The following is a 20,319-nucleotide window of genomic DNA, read 5'->3' as shown; positions in this document are numbered from 1 at the left end:
ACTGCTTTAAAAATAAGCAGGGTGTGTAATCATTTTTAATTATTCCACTGCTAACCCTTATTAGGACAACCCAATTAATTGCTGCTTTTATGCTTTCCCCTAGAGTAAAACAGTGGCTCTAGAACCTTTCTCCAAAACATAATTAGATCAACTGCTGTCAGTCACCGCAGCATCTCTGTGTTTTCTTATTTGCTGCATTTAAACCTATTATCTTGTTAATCCATTAGGGAGGAGAATAAAGCCAAAATAATTCTTAAATGTGCTTCAAACAAACTTAAATGGCTTAGACTTGTTAAACTGGAACCTTCTGTGGCTGTAAGAGCACATTCACAACCACCCTGGCTATGAAATGTTATTTTAAAAAAGAAAGAAATTTAAGTATCATTTCCCTTCCATCGCCAATACCTAGCCAACAACTTCTCATCCATTTCAGCTTCCCAAATGTATTTGTTAAAATTATCCAACAGCCCTAGAACAGACCTCCAGATCTTGTTAGACCACAACTGGCATCTTCCCTGACCATGCTTGCTGTGTCCACAACATTGGGAGCAGAGGTAGTCAATGCCACATTCTCCAGAAGGTTTTGACTACAACTCCCATTAGCCCTAGCCAGCATGGCCAATGGCCAGGAATGACAGCAACTGTAGTCCATAATTTATAGATGACACCCCATTGGTTATCCCTCATCTGGAGGGCCAGGGCAGCCAAGAAGTCACTCCAATATTTCATTCAAACTTTTAAAGGTATCCTCTACAAGGGATTCTCTTTTATACAACAAACCTTATGAAAATATGACTGCTGGGAAAGGGAGTCAGGACCAACACTTACTATAAACTTTATGTGCATTTTCACACTGTTACCTTATTATATATAATTTTGATCTACATGGATGTTGTTTGAAACACTAAGCTCCTAAACATCCAATTCTTGGAGGAGGTTGCAATCTCAGAAGACAAATCACCACCCAAGCCAAAGCTCGTATCCACATTCAAACTTTCAATTTTCTTACATTTGCAGAGCAAAACTCTCTTCACTATCACAGCTATTCCCAACATGACATTCTGAGAAGATGACTTACATCCTGCAATGATTACAAGTCGTTCATAATAGGCAAGAAGACGCAGATCAATTCAGACAGTCTAGTCCCACTCACACCAGAAAACCAAAACAAAGCTATTAACGTAAGTAAGGATCACCCATTGACACCATAATAATGGGCCTAGAGCTTCCACCCACTCTTCATTGTGACTCAAATTACCTCTGAGTGGCCACACCCTTTATTAAAAGTAAAGACAGATCAAAGGGTAGTGAGACAATTATTTTTAACTCGTGAATCTATTAGAGAAGTCATTTCCAAGGTATTCACTTTATGCTTATCAAGAGTCACCCCAGTGGACAAGCTGCCCTGACATACAGCTTGTCTACCACTATCAGTCTTGGTTGACATTGTAGAGTCTACAGCCACCAAGCAGCATAGGATGTATTCCAGGATGCACAAGGTAGCCCAATGCCAGGGACCGTCTGGACACTGAGGAGTGGTGGCTGGCTACTGATGAGTGGGAACCGGGAATCATAGAGTTGGAAGAGACCACAAGGGCCATCGAGTCCAACCCCCTGCCAAGCAGGAAACACCATCAGAGCACTCCTGACATATGGTTGTCAAGCCTCTGCTTAAAGACCTCCAAAGAAGGAGACTCCACCACACTCCTTGGCAGCAAATTCCACTGTCGAACAGCTCTTACTGTCAGGAAGTTCTTCCTAATGTTTAGGTGGAATCTTTTTTCTTGTAGTTTGGAACCATTGCTCCGTGTCCGCTTCTCTGGAGCAGCAGAAAACAACCTTTCTCCCTCCTCTATGTGACATCCTTTTATATATTTGAACATGGCTATCATATCACCCCTTAACCTCCTCTTCTCCAGGCTAAACATGCCCAGCTCCCTTAGCCGTTCCTCATAAGACATCGTTTCCAGGCCTTTGACCATTTTGGTTGCCCTCCTCTGGACACGTTCCAGTTTGTCAGTGTCCTTCTTGAACTGTGGTGCCCAGAACTGGACACAGTACTCCAGGTGAGGTCTGACCAGAGCAGAATACAGTGGCACTATTACTTCCCTTGATCTAGATACTATACTCCTATTGATGCAGCCCAGAATTGCATTGGCTTTTTTAGCTGCCGTGTCACACTGTTGGCTCATGTCAAGTTTGTGGTCAACCAAGACTCCTAGATCCTTTTCACATTTACTGCTCTCAAGCCAGGGAGAAGGGGTGTTGTTGGAGATTGACTTGGAAGAAGGAATCAGTGATCTGGGGAAGCCTGTAGCAGCCAGGAGATGAGAGTCAGAAGCAGGAGAAGCTGCAGGATTGGAGAGTGAAGCACAAGTGCAGGAGTCTGGAGAGATAGGTCAGCCTGGTATAGAGTCTAAGGCTTCCATGCCTCCTCCTCCTGCCCCCACCTCTCCTGCTCCACTGTCTCCCAAGACCATAGAGGACTGAAGAGGGAGGAGCAGAAACAGGTTACATGCAGGTGTAGTCTTCGTCTGCTTGCGTGCAGATTGGGTGGGGGAAGATATACAAGCTGAGGTTGGTTGGAAGGGCTGCATCTGCCTCATTGGGTACACACCTAGGAGTAGCTGAAAGTCAGAGGACTGATGGACCTGCCTTTTCCTAACTTGTAAGTGTGCATTTATAAAGAGTTGATTCCTCACTCTGGACATTCCTTGCCTGGCAGTGCTGTGTCAGGCATGGTCAATGCTCCATGGGAACTAGCAGCATGCCCTGGAACATTCAACAACACACAAGAACTACACAGCAGCTAAACTGACATGGAAGAGGCATTCTGAAGGTAGAAAGTAAGGAAATCATTGTATTATCTGAACAGTCCATATAGCTTGGAACCCACATTTTATTTTCTTTCTAGCACTTCTCCCAAATGGCTCCCAACAGCCAAACAGCAAAATAATGATTTTTTTTAAAAAGTCAATATATTCACTTAGTAACACAAAATGTAGACAGATCATTTCCAACTACTACATTATTTCATTTCTTTTCAATGGAAGTGCTACACGGTGTTCTGGGTTATTTTAGTTTCAAAGTCATTAACAGGTGCTATTTAACTTGCCTTACAACTGGGCATGCCCAGGAAGAATACCTCTTGCATGAAAGTAACTTGACAAGCCAGGGATTTGCAAATTAATCAGAACAGCCAATCACTCTGAACCAAACTGGGTAGATTTTAATATGTAGGCATTTCTCGACAACAAGATTTAGTAATGAAAGGAGTTATTACTAAAAATGGTTGTCTACTAAGGAAGCCCAAGTATAGTTTGCACTGCAAAGTTTCTGCCCATACTCTTGAGCACCCTTCCTCAACCAAGTACTTTCCAGATGCTTCTGGATTTGAATTCTCATCAGCCCCAGCCAGCATGACCAATAGTCAGGACTGATCAGAGTTGGGAGTCCAGAACTTCTAGAGGGCACTCAGGTGTGGGAGTCTGCTTCACGGCTTTTCTTCATTTACAGAAAAGTGCATTCATTCTTATAATTTAAAAACCACTGTATATTAGCCATCAGACACTCAGAATGGGAAACATTAGTCACTGATCCAGCACATTCTCACAAGCTACAGTGATAGACTGGCATTGCCAATACCACTGCCTCAAATGTATTCAGCATAAATATTTAGGACTTGGTTGCTGAGTGACCATTTCAAAGAAAATGTTATATATTTATATTACTTATAAAAACAGTAATATCTTCAGGTATTTAATCCTATCCAAAAGGATCATATGGTTACACAATCACTTAAGTAACCAGAAGACTATTCTTATTTTACACATTTGATAAAGATCACACCAAGTCATAACAGGACAAACTGTTTTTAATTAAGTTTGTCATTCAAAAAGTACAAACAAATGTTTGTTTTTTTAAAAAAATAATGCATGGGCATTCTCTCAATGCTGCTTTTGTCCAAGAAGAACAGACAGTTCTTTCTCACACAGTACACAAATAAGAATATTTATATATCAACATATTAAAACAATGTTTTAAATACAATGGCTAAGATCCAAAGAACTACATTAGGTGTGCTCAGCGATCTGGACATGCTCAGTGGGATTTTTTTAATATATTCACCTCTCCTTTGAACAGTAGATCCCCCCGCACACTATATTACAAATGGTTTTTAAGAGGGGGTTTTTCAGTTTCAGAAGTGCTTTGCCATGTGTCCAAGGGCAGCTCTTCAAAAGGCAAAGTACAAGGCTCATTTGACTGTGGGGAAGTAGTTGTCCAGCATCCAAAAAAGCACACAATATATTTTTACATAGCTTATTGAGCCAATGTACTTTCTCCTCTTTGAATCAGTCTTCCAATGACAGCCTAGAACTGTACCTCCCAGATGTTTTGGACTACAACTCCCATCATCCCCAGTCATTGGCCATGCTGTATGTTGTGACGTGGGGTTTGTGATTTCAGCTCTCTTGACATAATATGCTGGAGACAGTTCTCTAGTAACACTTCTTTATTAAAGCAACAAGACTGAGACTTGAGGAGGGGAGAGCTACATTTATAGGGACAGGGAACTAGCTGGAAAGGATACATTTTGGAGGGAACAATATCAGGCAATCACAGTCCTGCCTTTTGGAGGCAACCAATAAGACAGAGGATCCAAATACAGCAGCTTAAATGAACCAATAGTAGCTGTACCCTCTGGAACCAAAAGGCAGTCACTTTACCCTAATGCAAATACAGACAATAATAATACAGATATAAAATCCTTTGACTCAATACACAACACTGTAGTAACACATTGGAGAAAGCTAGTCTAGAGGGATTAACAAACTAATCCAGTGTATCTCAATAAACATTTCCACATAGGTTGCATTCAGTAAAAGGTCGCAAATACAAGCTTTTCAGAAAACAGTGAGGATCATATTCACAGTAGCAAAGAACACTAAAGGGAGCATAAAGCTGGTTCTCTGTCAAATTCAATATTTATTTGGATTTTATGAATATGGAATGGTTTTCCTCGTCACATTTGAATTGGTCCTTTGTCCAAGTCGCTCAAAGCAGAGTTCATTTAACTTTATTCTTGGATTCACCCTGTGGGTTAATTTAAGTAATACACTATGTGGCATTGGGCAAATGAAGTAATATCAGGCAATGTACATTTGTGACTCTTTCCAATCAAAATCCTACGAGTGAACACATCTCACAAATACAAGCTGTTCATTTAAAAGCAATAATGAATATTAGTCTTAACGTTATGACAGTCCACATGAAGGATGGGAAAGCAGCTAATCGCAGCAGCCAATTAAATGGAATAACCTCAAAGGAAGAAGTCTCCAGTCTGAACCTCACCTGTGCTAAGGGGCTTTAGGCAAGCTACTTTCACAGCATCTGCAATATGGGGGTATATTAATATAGACAGAGTTGTTGTAAGGAATGCAACAATATAATGCATGTGAAGTTCTGTAAACACTTGAAAATCCTATAAAAATATTAGTCCGTGGATTTCAAAGCGTTTACCATGAGTATGATTAAATGTTAGAGATCACCTTCTATTTCCACTGAAACATGCTTAGGGCCCAGCCACAAATTTTCATTTATATTCCACAAAGCCAAAGAAAAATGTATTTGGGGTTGTGGTTTTTCTCCTCTCTCTCTCTCTCTCTCTCTCTCTCTCTTTCTTTCTTCTTCTTCTTCTTCTTCTTCTTCTTCTTCTTCTTCTTCTTCTTCTCCTCCTCCTCCTCCTCCTCCTCCTCCAAGTTGTAGTTTCTAGGTGTATTTTTCCTCTGCCACCATGGGGATCAATTTTCTGCCTCAAAGAACCTACTTTTTCAGTAATGTTGACTAATATATTCAACACTGTATGCAATTCAAATTAGTTCTCTCACCAGAGACAGATTTATCCTGAGAGATTAGCTGTGCCAAAACAAACAGGAAAAGTCCCTGGATAGTCTTCACTCTTCAATATCATGCTACCCTACCATAAACAGAACTCAAGAACACAGATGATTCTTCCACAACTTTTGTACTATCAAAATTTTATCCTTGTAAAAGCCTACTTGCTATTCTTTTAAGCATTCCACGCTTAAAAGGCAAAGGAGATTTCCATTTATTTCCAGAAGATGGACTAAAACGGCTTAAGGTTTTCATCTGCCTCTTAGGATCTCCTAGTCCTCCTAGTCCTCCTAGTCCTATCTGTTTTCATTAAAAATTTACCAGGCTGAAATATTGTGTTTCTGCCTTTGAGGCCATTAGAGGAAACCAAGTACATGCTCTACCTGACTGAGAATGAAGAGCTACAGTGAAAAGCTAGGTGAGCCACAAAATGCCCTTAGCAAATATACTTATTTGGCAGACGTATGAGAACAATTGCTTATAGAACTGATGTTGAAACTGGTTTTATTTTGGCAAATTATGTGCAAAAATAGAAGAAGAAATCTATTAGTATCAGTACAGTATTGTTATTTTCTAAATTTGTATACTGCCTTCATCCGAAGATCACAGGGTGGTTCACAACATAAAAATACAAAACAAAAACAAACCAATAATCTGAAAGCAGACCATCCTAATAGGTCCCCCACCTCTGCAGAGGCTGTAAGGTGCTGAAAGCCTAAACCTCAAAAGGAAGTGATCTGGCCAGGACAAGGGACTAATTACCCCACTTTCAGATCACCCTCTTCCTGCCCTGTTGGGAAAAAAAACAAGGCCCAGAGTGTGGTTTGCCACATCCATTGGGCCAGTGATGTTGATCAGTGATGGTCATCATGGCAGCTATGAAGTTCTGAGCCACCCCAGAGCCAGTAGCCTCGGCAGAGATGTTGAAACCAGCATTCTGGGAATCTTCAACACTGCGTCCGAGAGCATCTCTGCCAGCTCAGGCAGGGAGACTGCTGGGTAGTGAGGCGGGTGTTAAACCAGCAGAATCCCTAATCTGTCCCAATTGCCCAATGCCAGAAACACACACTCTAGATCCCGTCTCAGTTGGGACAGAGAGCCTGGAGAAAGAGACAGAATCTCTATAGACTACAGCAACTCCCCCTCCTTGACTCTCAAGTCTGCCCCGATGCAGCATCAAGTACCCAGGTGGGCACAACTGGGTGAGACCAACCAGATCTGTCTCCTCATCAGATCGTGGATGAGGGAGGTTTTACTCAAAGCTGAGCAACAGCAGCTGCAGAAAACCAAGGGCTGGCTGATAGGACAACCACGATTCCCCAGGAACCACAATTCCCTAGCCTGACCCACCTCAACACCATACTTCCCTTTGCCCAGAGCCATTGCGATTAGTCTCAACCCTGCTCCCCTAGCTCTTCCCTTCCCATGTATATCTTACATCCCTTAATTTTAAAAAACAATAACAGCTATGTAGAATTACATTTTTACATCATTTAAAACTAAAGAAATAAGACTAAACATTCTAAAGCAGCTGACAATTTTACCCACTCAGCCTTCTTGATACAGATATAAGTAAAAGGTGAGGGTTGCCACTTCAAAACAAGATGCTTTCGCTTGAATGTGTCCTTGAGACACAACTTTTTGCATGAAGCACTTTTAACTAAATACTTTTCTATGCCAACTGTACTCACAACTGTACTCACATCTACTTATCTCAAACAGGAAGTGGAATCGCACACAGAGAATAGAGGCAAATGGCCATCAAAAACCTGCTTCTGATATTCATGCAAAACTCATTTAAATGAAACCTATTCCTGCACATTCCTTTTAAGTCTATGGACGCTTCACAGCAGCACCTGCAAGACTGAAGAAGCCATCTCCTGGTTCTCAGGTCAATGAGTAAAGCACACCCTTTTTTTAGAGTTTACCGCATAACCAGCATGCAAGTGGTCCCCTCCCACTTCCATGAAAGACTGAGGCTTGAAATGCACCAAGATCCAAAAAGGCAACTGTTGGTTTGCAAGATTTGGGAATACCCCTCCCTTTTGTCATTATGCTTGTTGCCTATTGGTGCTGCCCTCCTACATTACTTGAGGTGTACCACAAAACTGACTCATTTTCTTTGAAGGAGTATACAGAGAAGTGCAAAAAGAAAGAAAAAATAACCTAACCAACAGAGACTGCTCTTGTCCCCATATAAACACTTCACAGAAAAATAGGGGTGGGGGATAAAATAATAAATGATAATAATAATACATTTTATTTATACCCCGCCCTCCCCAGCCAGAGCCAGGCTCAGGATGGCTAACAATAGTAAAATTACAGTAAAAACATAATAGGGGGGGGAACCAATTTAAAATACAGGTTAAAATGCAATTTAAAATGCAGCCTCATCAAAACCATAAGGGGAGGGAAACATAAGGGTCAGACTGAGTCCAGACCAAAGGCCAGGCGAAACAGCTCTGTCTTGAAGGCCCTGCGGAAAGATGTCAAGTCCCGCAGGGCCCTAGTCTCTTGTGACAGAGTGTTCCACCAAGTCGGGGCCAGTACTGAAAAGGCCCTGGCCCTAGTTGCGACCAGTCTAACCACCTTGTGACCTGGGACCTCCAAAATGTTGTCATTTATGGACCTTAAGGTCCTCCACAGGGCATACCAGGAGAGGTGGTCCCGTATGTACATGGGTCCTAGGCCGCATAGGGCTTTAAAGGTCAAAACCAGCACCTTAAACCTGACCCTGTACTCCACCGGGAGCCAGTGCAAGTTTGTACTAAATACAGCTTATTTTAGTTATTTTTCATATCACCCTTCAGTTCAATAACTCCTAGGCTGGTTTACAATAAAAATAATTCGGGGGGGGGGGGAGGAATGGTTCCAAAGATGTACAAGTATGTGAGTAATGATGAGCGAAGTTTCAGAAGCCAGAGAGAACAAAAAGAGGATGCCCAAGAACTGCAGGCAAAATTATGAAACAGTAATGATTCCTACTCATTACTAAGGTGGGGGCACCTTTGTTCCACTCATACCTTAATGCAAACTTACAAAATTTGCTCTTCTCAAACGAATACGTGAAACAGAAATTTGAACTCCTCTGAATTTTGCGATGCAGTTCTCCAGCCAAATCATGCATACAGAAATGCATGCATTTCTAAGAAGTGCTTGGAAAATGTAATGGTTTCTAAGGGGTTGCTCGTGCGTAAGCAGGCACCTATCTCCCTGGCTGGGTGCAAACACCTGGCTGGGCTGCCAAAGTGAACCTTTTCTGTCCGGACCACCACTCACCCGTGGCTGACTCAGTCGCTGGCAGAATCCTTGAGTGGGCGTTTCTTAAACTTCTTCCAGCAAAGAAGCTCTTTGACGCCTAGTCTCCGCCTACCCTCTCTGCGCAAAAGCCTTCTGCGCAGGGAGGGCATGGGCAACGGAGGACCCCTAGTCTCCCCGCTGGTTCCAGGCAAGGAGTCATGGGATCGCCTCGCCACTTCCCCCCACCTGCCCCCCTTCTCCACTGGTGCTACACTGATTCTCTTCCCCAGAAGATGGGCTGCTTCTCCCGATCCCTGGACGCTCTCTGGAATCCCTCTGGCTTTTGCGCTCTCCCTCCAGTACTGATGGCAGTTCCCTGACAGAAAAATGATATACAAACATGGATTTTATCAGGGTGTGTGTAAATTTCCATGCAAACTTTTTTCATGAAAAGCTTTGCAAATGTTCAGCTGTTTATGAATTATATAAATTGCAAATGAAGAAAAAAGCACAATTAGAAGCAGAGGGGGACTTTGTACTTGTATGTGGAAACGGGACACACAGAATTTAAGATCAGAAAAAGTGGGAAACTGGAAGAATTTGAAACAGAGAGATTTGTTCACTCCTGCACTGACCCCAAAAGAGAATACACACAGACCTCTGAATAACTAAAATTATATTGTTTTAACATATTGCATGTTTCAATAATGTTTCCCTAGCGAAGCTCCTCCTTTCTGTTTCCAGCACCACCCAAGTTTAAAGCAGCAAAAGTTTCTACTATTAAACAAGCTTTTTTAAACTGTAGTCTCTAATCCAAGGAATATTTAACAGTACAGAGTAATGGGATTAGCACACTTAAGAGTCCAACGGACTGCAGCTGTTATTTAATTCTCAACAGCCCAACTTTGCTTTAAAAATGAATTGAGCTCCATTTTTTCTATAAGGCCACACAACAGGGGTAGCCAGTGTGGTGCCTTTAAGATGTTGCCGACTCCCACTCTTACCTGCCCCAGCTGGCATGGCCAATGGACGGAGCTGAGTTGGAGTCTATGATATCTGGAAGGCACCTAGTTGGCTACCCCCATCCATTTAAGGATCAATGCACTTTCTGAGTCTTCTGCAGAGGTTTTATTATGAAATCTACACTGACGTAATTACAGGTTTGCTCAACTAAAAAGCCTGGCATTGCAGAATTGCCTGCTCACAACATCAGGGTGCCTACATTAGTCCTCATGCTGGTTGTTGTCAACACTACAGACTATATATCCTTCGGCACTCAACATCTTGCCTGGGGAAGATAAAGAGGTTCCACATCAGCTTCATAATGACCTTGTCTGAAACAAGTTTGGCCAAATACAAGCTATATTTTTAAGCAACAGAGATTAAGCATTTGGGTGAGGAGGAGTATGGCAGTTGTAATTTAATTGCTTCTTGCCCTGCTGAAGTCTTGAGAAAATAAACAGAAATTTATTCTCCCTCATATTCCGCACCTTCCTTGCCATGACTCTCATCAGGACAGAAATGACATCATTTCTCATCTACAGATATAGATATACAGTGGTACCTTGGGTTACATACGCTTCAGGTTACATACGCTTCAGGTTACAGACACCGCTAACCCAGAAAAAGTGCTCCAAGTTAACAACTTTGCTTCAGGATGAGAACAGAAATCATGCTCCGGCGGTTAAAAACGGACCTCCGGAACGAATTAAGTACTTAACCCAAGGTACCACTGTATATATATATTGCTTGCAAAAAGTTTAGTATGTTATGCTAGAAGATGACCTGTTATCTACATAAAGATACACAGAGTGCCTTAAAGCAGCCTTCCTCCACCAGGTGTTCTCCAGATGTTTTAGACTGCAACTCATGTGCTGGCAGGAGCTGTTGCAGTCTAAAACATCTGGGGAGCACCAGGTTAAGGAAGGAGGTCTTAAAAGGAATTCGGCTTATCTTGTATTTAACACAACTGCACCAGCAAATTCTTGAACAACTTGTTTTATTACATACATTTAAACCCTAACATGGTCAGGTATGCTCACCTAAAGGCCTGCTTTTGCCCATAATCACCAGCCAGCATTTCAAGATCACCATCTCAGGCCCTGCTCTCTGTTGTCCCTTTAAATCTGGACTCGTTTGGCAAGAGAAAGGACCTTTTTGCAGTGACACTTCAGCTAGGAACTCCTTCCATGGAGAAGCCCACCAAGCGTCTCCCGTTTTCTGGTGCTTTTAAAAAACAAATCTTGGCTACTGCCCATGGTTAGTAAGGGAAAAGTTTAACCACGAGTCTGGGTCTGAGAAAGTTTCTCCGCCAAAAATTGGCTTAGCTCAACACAGCATGGGAGTAAAAAAAATACTCAACGAAGTGCCTGTGGCCTCCTCTCCATGAGCCAACACGTTTGTCCAGTTGCAGCACTGCATAATTTGGTCTACTGTGTTGTGTGAACCAAGCCTATGTTTTTATCCGTGGTATTCCCCCCCCCCCCCAGTTTCTTTTTTAAACTGGACGGGTCAACCTGCTTATTTTTAAAACTGGATGGGTAAACCTGCTTTTCAAACTATTTTTGTTAGCTTTGCTGCTTTAATTATGAGAGTTTTCATTTTTATATCTTCACAGGCCACCTTCTGAGAAGATTTCCTAAAAGACAGAGTATAAATCTATAATCTATGCTCCACAAGCGGCGATAAAAATTTCCATAGAAAAAAGGCTAGCTCTTGAGATTGTCGCATCCCAGGAAAAACAAGGACCGAACAGTGTGATGCAGATGAAAGGGGGAGGCCTGCATTTATGGGAAGGAGTAGGCTTTCATTGCAAACTGGATGATAAAATAACTATGCCACAAAAACAGGTCACCAGATCTGCCCTATAAATTTCCATCCCCGCTGGCACAAAGTCACCAGGGGTACCCTACAGCTAACCCTTATATGTTGATGGTTACCTTTCCCTGATAAATCACATGGCAAACCGAATGTTTTATTTCATAGAGTTTCTTCCTAGTGTAGGAATAAATCAGTGCTAATCAGAGTGCATTACATATTAATTATAACACTTTAGTTTTACTTGTCAAGTTCTTGTACTTCTGTTGTAAAATCCATGTGATGCCCTAGATACTGGTCCAGTATTGATTTATACAGATCCCTCAGGGGAGATCAACTGTACCACACAGGGACCCTGTTTGTAATATTCAGCTCTTCACCTCCAAAATGATAAGAACAATGCTTGCTGCAGAGTAGGCTTGCCCAACAGCTGTGACATTACCTAGCTTTCTAAAACAAAATTCAAGCCTGCGTTGCTGAAGCCAATAGGATCTCACCTTTCACTTGACAGATAAGCTAAAGCTGCAATTCTAACCCCATTTACCTGGGAGGAAGCCCACCGAATTCAGTAGGACTTCTGAGTCAGCATAATTAGGAGTGTGCTCTAAGCTCCTAAAGCAAACATTCTTTGCACTGTCCTCCTATATTGGAAAGAATGTGTATTCACGAAAAACAACCATCCTTTACTTGTCAACAACTCAGTGGAAAAGCACAGTCTATGATTCTCTGTTTTGCTTGCATTAGGTCTCACATGGAATCCCTGGCACCTCCAGTTAAAATGAGCTCCCATAAGGAAGCATAGAGAAATTCTGCCCACAGTCACTGCCAGTCACTTTAGGCAATATTGAGCCTAGTCTCTGTCAATCCAAAACAAAAGGCAAAATTTGGCATAGCAAAGGATCTAATATGATATTCAACTGGCAATTCTTACTTCACTCATATTCAGTTGCCTTCACAGACTTTCACCAAATGTGGAAAAGCATCGCCTTTTCATTCTTTGCATATCAAGCATGGCCATTTTAAAACAATTCATTTTGTAAGTGAAGTACAAGGTAGACTGTAGACTCATGTGTCCAAGAAAAATGAAAAATTCCTCATGAGCTAACATCCATACAGGAAGAGACGGAAGACAAATGCAATCAAAGTGAGTTTCTTTATTTATTATTATAAATATTATTATAACACTTAACATGAGTGTCTCACCAATGCATCTCTCTTAGACACAAGTTTAGTTTTACAGAAATATATTTTATGTCAAGGCCTTTCTGCTAATTTGACAATGGGCGAGTTGCTGGGGTGGGAGGAAAGGAGTATAACCATCCATCATTACTTTGGTCAGCAACTGCCTAGAGCACTGTTTCCCAAAGTGGGCAATACCACCCCCCTGGGGGGTGCTGGAACAATCCAGGGGGTGGTAGTAGCCTTGGGTGCAATTGGGGTGGGGGGCTTGAATATAAATAAGGGGGTGGTGGAAGCATAAAGAAAGAATTTTTTGAAAAACCATCCATAAACGCTTCATCTGTTCTGTAATTATGCTTACCAATGTAACACAGAGTTAAAGTCGTCGTGATTACTTTATTTTCCGAATAAACACACAAAATGCAAGTTATAACTCGAAATCAGTGGTCAAGTCCTCCGACAGACCTTAACAAGCATTTTTTATTTTAATAGTGTCCTTTTGAAATAAAAAAATTGTCCAGTAGCACCTTAGAAACCAACTAAGTTTGTTCTGGGTATAAGTTTTCGTGTGCATGCACCCTTCTTCAGATACTTCTTCGTCAGACCAACATGGCTACCTACCTGAATATTATCCTTTGTGTGTAATACACTATGTTACTATGGTTGATTTTAATAAGTAATTTTATAATTTAAAGCTTCAAGGTGTCTTATTTACAATAGCATCTTTCTTTACTATGTTGTAGGACATAGGTAGAAATATAGACACATAAAAAAACGCCAGTTTGTCACTGCATCTTTCTATTCACTCACTTAAAGAAGGCAGATTTCCAGGAGGGTGCTAAGTAATTATTTTTATGAAAAAGGGGTGGTAGGCCAAATAAGTTTGGGAACCTGTGGCCTAGAGGCAGGTTGAACATTATGATCAAGTCATAAAACCCCATGAAATCCCCCTCTTTGCTGGCCCCTCTCATAGTGCTGTCATGCTGCCAGAATTACTTAGAGATTTCTCCAGTACCCTTAGGAAGCACTGCAGACATTTCATGAGGAAAGCTACAGAGGTGCTCTGCCCTTTTCAATGCACAGTAGCCCTCAGGGCCAGGGCCTGGCAGCTACCTCCCTGCTTAGGCAAGAAAAGAGAGAGGCAAGCAGTAGCCTTCCAAGGAAGCCCCACCCTGAAAGCGTTTGATTAAGGATGAAAACAGCTATGACTAACAGTGTAACAATGCAAAGTCCCAATGGGCAGAGCTGCCAGATCCCAGCTGCCAAGCTGCTAATAGTCAGCGAGTTTCACCTGCTACTACCTGGTATCAGGTGCTTCGTGCTCAAACCAGAAGAAGATCATCTCACCCAGGTAACTTGGCACAAGGACAACCGACGGCAAATGCCTCCTGATACAGGCACACTCTAGAAGGCAAGTTGACTCTTCCAAGTGGCCCTTCAACAGAGGGAATCAATAATCAACTTCCACCTTGCTCTCAGCTTTAGGTTCTCCCATGCATTGTTTGCTTTAATGTTGTGGATGCCCCAAAGGGGCATCCTTATCCCTGAAGAAGCATGGAAAATACCACAGGTTCAATCCCCAACATCTTTAGGTGGGGCTGAGAATCATAGAATCATAAACCTGGAGAGGTGGAAGAGACCATGAGCATCATCTGGTCCAACCCCCTGCAGTGAAGGTATCCTTTTGACCAATGTGAGACTTGAACCCAGACCCTGGGTTCTCATGCTCTACCAACTGTGGGTAAGACCTCCGTTTTCAACCATAGAGAACTGCTGCCCTTCACTAGAAGCTTTAGCTACCTACATCCTGACAAGATTTCTTGATGTAGTCAGTAACACTGGCTACGTTCTTCCCTGCCCCCCTATGATATTGTTCATTTTTCTTTTCTATTCTATTTTTAACAGACATGCTGCTCATAATAAATACAACTAAGGGTGCAGCTAAATTACTGTTTATCCATCTTTCTGTGAAACTTTGTTCCGTGTGTATTGTCTACAAAGTTGCCTACAGCTATCCACAATAAGAAAAAAAAAACAGCAAACTGCCTGGGAAAGCAAGCCTCTCTACAAAAACAACAACCAAAAAAACACTCTCATTTAAAAAAGAAAACCTCTTTTACTGTGGGGTAAATTGAAGTCAGAAAGGCTTTGCATCATTTCTTTTGTTTTGAACTTTTTGCAAGACTCTAGCCTTGGCCTAAAGCACTGCAATGCTCTGCTGGTTTTCAATAATAACTTGATAAAAATAAGAACTTGATAAAAACCATTCAGAATGGCACAGACCCCTTCAGACAACCGGGCCAGTTCCTTATGAGCTCTACTGCAGCAGTCATCACACAGTGTGAATAACCTGTTCCTCTTACAAAGGGTCTCTCATTTGGTGATATGCTTTAGAAAGGCAATTTTCCCCCAGGACTAAACCTGGAGAGATTATTTATACTACTGAGTATGCATTACATAAATTAGGTTTTATTAAGTATGCTGTGAGTGTGTTTTATTTTTACCTTGTGAGCTACCCTTGTGAGCTACCCTTACAGCCTAAAACTCTTTCTAATTAATTAAACATGCAACAGTTTGGCTTTTATTCCAATCTTTCTCTTGCCAGTTAAGATAACAATGCATATTTTTTTTAGTTTTTATTATCACCATAATGCTGTAATCCTTGAAAGACTCTTGAGGGATGTTAAAATAACCACCATCAACAATTTATAGTGTACTTGGGTTTTGGCAGAGCTTGTTACTAAAGCTAAATTGGAGAGCAAGAGTCTCATTTTTCACCTCTGTTAATGTGTCATACTTGCAGCACAAGAAGGCTTGCTTCAGTTGTCAACCTTTGTACTCTCCTGAACTGAGGATCAGGTTCACAGGCCATTTTACAACTTAATGATTTCAAGAACTGTGTGAGGGAATTAGCTCATCTCTCCATCAGCATTAGTTGCAAATGAGGAGATCTAGTCCTGCTCTGGGATCAGAATCTGTAATTATTCAACTATATTTATTGCTCCGAAACACACCATATTATCTAGACCAATTACTGCAGTATCTTTAGTTATTTTGCCTCTGATCTGAAGGGTGAAAGCAATAACACCTGTTAGGAACTGCTTGCATCACATTCACTGCTAAGGGACCTCCTGCATATGAGATTTTCCTGCATCTGTTCATATAGTACACCCAAAACTCACGGGATACAGGCAGCAAGGATACTCATCGCAAAAAACTGGAAAACTCAAGATCTACCCACACTGGAAGAGTGGCAGATGCAACTGATGGACTATATGCAACTGGCCGAGATGACAGGCAGAATCCGTAACCTGGGAGAAGAGAAGATGGAGGAAGACTGGGAGAAATTCAAGAAGTATCTACAAAAACATTGTAATTTGGTTGAATGCTAAGAAGGATGCTAGATTATAAAAAACTGGCCACCACTAAATTAGATTTGAAATTTGATGATAAGTGAGACTAAAGAAAATATAAAATTTTTTGGAAGAAGTGCTAGATTATATTTGAATGAGTGGACATGAGATTGTAAACAAGTTGATAATTTGTTTGGAAAAAACTTTTAACGCTGTAAATGGGAGCGGGAGACGTGAGGAAGTCCAAAGAAGTGATGAAATTATGTCTGTGATAGAAGTAAGACTGTTTATTATTTGTGCATTTATATTTAAAAACTTTAATAAATATTTATATATAAAAAAAAAAAAACCTCACGGGATACAAAGCCCCTATTTACAGCTTGTTGAAATGCCCTTTCTACACAGCACACACACACAGAATCCTGCACTATGGGTGGGTGGTGCCATCTGCGTATGGGAAAATATGATGCGAGAAATGCCATGCTATGGAAAATGCACACATTTTCTAATTCAAAGATCACTCCTGCAAGCAATTCCCTTCTTCCTTTGCCCAGGAAAGTGTAACATGTAAAAATAATGCATTCTGTCCACAGTCCAAAACAATATGTTGCATCTCAGGTTTCCCTGGTTAATCTGCAAAATATCCAGCACCTTCTAATTATGTCATATAGTCAAAAGTTCTGTGCTTCAACTGAGAAATATGTTGGCAAGTGGTTTTCACAGGTTACAGGAACATAGGAAGCTGTCTTATACAGAGTCAGACCATTAATCCATCTAGCTCAGCTTTGTCAACAAAGACTGGCAGTAGCTCTCCGCGATTTCAGATGGGAGACACTCCTTACCCTACCTTGAGATACCAGAGATTGAACCTAGGATATTTTGCATGTAAAGCTCTACATCTGAACACTTAATAGTTTGTGAAAATGTCCAATTAACAATGGCCAAAATCCAAATAGAGGCATAGGTTTATGCAAGAGGCTTGTCCTAGTCTAATGGAATCTACAGTATAATTTAAGATTCCCTTGCCACCCAATAGCAGACAAACTGGAATTTAATATCAACAGCTAATGCAAAACTGAACACTTAAAATGATTAATTTTCTGCCACACGCCACAAAGGAAGCAATTTCTCAAGATTCATAGATAACCATCACCCTTCCTTCCTGAATTAATCCATGATAAAATGTATTATATTATCATTTTGCAGTCCAGTTCCTGTTATCTTTCGTTCTCACCTTGCTCACTGTGGGCAGTCAGCACAAGTTACAGTTGCCTGGAGATAATGCCAGAAATTACCTCCTAGCACCCTTTGTGCTTTCTGTCTCCATCTCCTATTCATTGCGGCCTTGGAGCGGGCCAGGATGGCATAGTTAGTACTTCTAAATAGAATGTATAGCTTCTTATAGTACAGGCATGATAGAGATCTCCATATACAATAAAATACACTCACTACACAGCAGTGTATCTCCATTTCCTTATCTGTGAGTATGTACTCCAAGGGTACCCAATCTGGCTCCTCCAAATGTCACAGTACTCCAACTCCCATCAGCCCCAGACAGGATGGTCAGGGGTTCTAGGAGGATGGGAGTTGTAGTCCTTCATTATCTAGGGAGCACCATATTGGCTGAAGTCAGAGAGAGAATACACATATGCGTATAAATATACGCAATCTACTTAGAACACCTGAGAGATTCAACAAGAGATCCGGGCCAGAGTTTGTGAATCACAATTTCTGCCACAGAGAAATGTGTGCGCTCTGTTCTCCATCTAGATTATGAACACTTCCCAATGGGGGAGACCCCCCCCCCCAAGCCTCAGCTTCAGACATTCAACAGGAGTCCATAAACACCACAGTACCATTATTGCATCCTGGTAACTTCTCTTTCTTACCTACCAGATATCCAAAGCTGTTCCATTTAATGTATCTCACAATTAGTTCCTGGCTCTGAAAGCTGATGCAACTTCTTTTTTTATAAGTTTTTTTATTGTAGCAGACAAACATAGATATTCTTCTGTAACTTGTACTAATAACCTGTGACCTTTGATCTCAGGTGTGCATTTTGGGTCAGAACCTTCCACCAAATGCTGGTGTTTATCTTTTCCCTAAAAGTCTTGAGGAAGGTTATGCTGTAATAAACATCCTGATAAGGAAGTCTAAGTTTTCCCTGCTGCAAAACCCAGAGTGCACCCTCATTGCTTCCTTCTTTAATTATAAGAGATTACTCAGGTAAGGGCTCAGGACTTCTCTATTAACACCAGAGACTCAGGTTCCACAGTAATCATCACATTCTGAATTAATTAGCAGGCGGCATGTTAATTTAATGAAAGAGGCAGGCAAGGTAACAACTACTGTGTGCAAGGAAACCTTCTTTCGTAGCTTTAGTTTCTAATGTTTAGATGTTGCTGTTATTGTTAAAAATAATAATAATATTTTAACCCTAATGAGTACCCGCTATCCTCCCACATCATAAGGCAACACACAGCATCAGGAACTTTAAACCCTGCTCCCCATTCTCCAAATATGAACTGCTCTGGAATTATAGCTGTCAACTTTTCCCTATTCTTGCAAGGAATCCTATTCGGAATAAGGGAATTTGCCTTAAAAAAAGGAAAAGTTGACAGCTATGTCTGGAACGTCAGCTTCTTTCTTCATTTCAGAATATCTGATATACCTCAAGCAAGCAAAAAAGCAGTAAACAAACCCAAGGTAAGTGTGTTTGTGGGGCGGAATTTTTTTTCAGAACTCAAAAACCTTCAAAGTTCTCTTTAGGTCAAAAGTTCTGCAGCCTCTCCCAGCTGCAATCACTTCCTACAGAGAGTAATTACCGCATTTAGAAGTTCTCCTAAAGGTGAGCAATCAACCTGCAACAACTGCCACCCAAAGTTTCCAAAATCAGAGAGAGAGGCTAAATCATTCCATAAAACATGCCGCGAATGACGAACAGGATGGAAAGCCACCCTTTAACCTATATATACACATATATGTAAATTATGACACATACATATGCACAAACATACTGTGTGTGTAGAAAAAAAGATTATTTGCAGTGTACATACAAAAGAGCAGGCTAGTGTATGCTTTTGGAGGTGACTTTTAATGCGTGTTTGTGGGAGGTGATCTTGGAAAGTGTTAACAACTTCCCCAAACCAAAGCCTATGTTGCTGTTCATATGTATAATAAAACAAGTCGTATTCCAAGCTTTATCTAACAAAAGTCAACCCGGGTTCCCACATGAACAGCGTCAGCAACAAGAGGGAAAAGCCCAAGACAGAAAGCAGACCCGAATGCAAGCCAAGGAAGGGAGAGAGGGAGGAAGGGAGAGAGGGAGGGAGGCGGAGAAAGAGAGAAGAAACTCGGGATGGAAAAAGAGGGAAGGGGCTCAGGATGGGGAGGGGGGAGAGAGCTAGAAGAGGCGGAAGGGGGGACAGGGAAGCAGCAGCGCAGCCGCCGGCTTTCTGAGCCGGGAGGGAGGAAGGCAGAGCGCGGGGCTCTCCGGCTGGCCCCCCAGTTTACCTGCCGTCGCCGCCGCGCTTCGTCCCCAGCTGATGCCGACTCGGCCCGGGCGTTGCGCGGCTGCTGCTGCTCCTCGCAGCTCCGCCCCGGCGCTCCTGGGAGCCGAGAGCGGCCGGGCCGGGGCGGGGCCTCCGCTGACGCCACGGCAGGAGAGGGAGGAGGAGGAGGAGGAGGAAGCGCCTGGTGCCGGCCGGAGTTGCAACTTGGAGCGGCGCTGGTCCGCTCTCCTCCCTGGCCGAGGGAGGCTGAGCATGCGCGGACCCGGTCGAGCGTGCTCAGTAAGCGGCGCCGAAGTCGCCTGCCCGGTTCGTTGCCCTTCCTC

The 20,319-nt window shown here is 42.1% G+C and overlaps 1 protein-coding gene across 4 annotated transcripts in view; it reads right to left on the bottom strand.

Annotated features, from left to right (window-relative positions):
* MYO6 (myosin VI) overlaps positions 1-20,013 on the bottom strand; it is a 110,674-nt gene extending 90,661 nt beyond the window's left edge. For all 4 annotated transcript variants that reach the window (XM_081856797.1, XM_081856798.1, XM_081856799.1 and 1 more), the window contains exon 1: positions 19,998-20,013. The gene's annotated coding sequence lies outside the window, so the exon portion shown is untranslated. The remainder of the gene's footprint in view (positions 1-19,997) is intronic.
* Between the last annotated feature and the right edge of the window lie 306 nt (positions 20,014-20,319).

This window comes from Podarcis erhardii, assembly GCF_964252035.2.
Source record: "Podarcis erhardii genome assembly, chromosome: 3".
Classification (NCBI taxonomy): domain Eukaryota; kingdom Metazoa; phylum Chordata; class Lepidosauria; order Squamata; family Lacertidae; genus Podarcis; species Podarcis erhardii.
The sequence above is the reverse complement of the archived record's forward strand: the minus strand, read 5'-3'. Positions and strand labels throughout refer to the sequence as shown.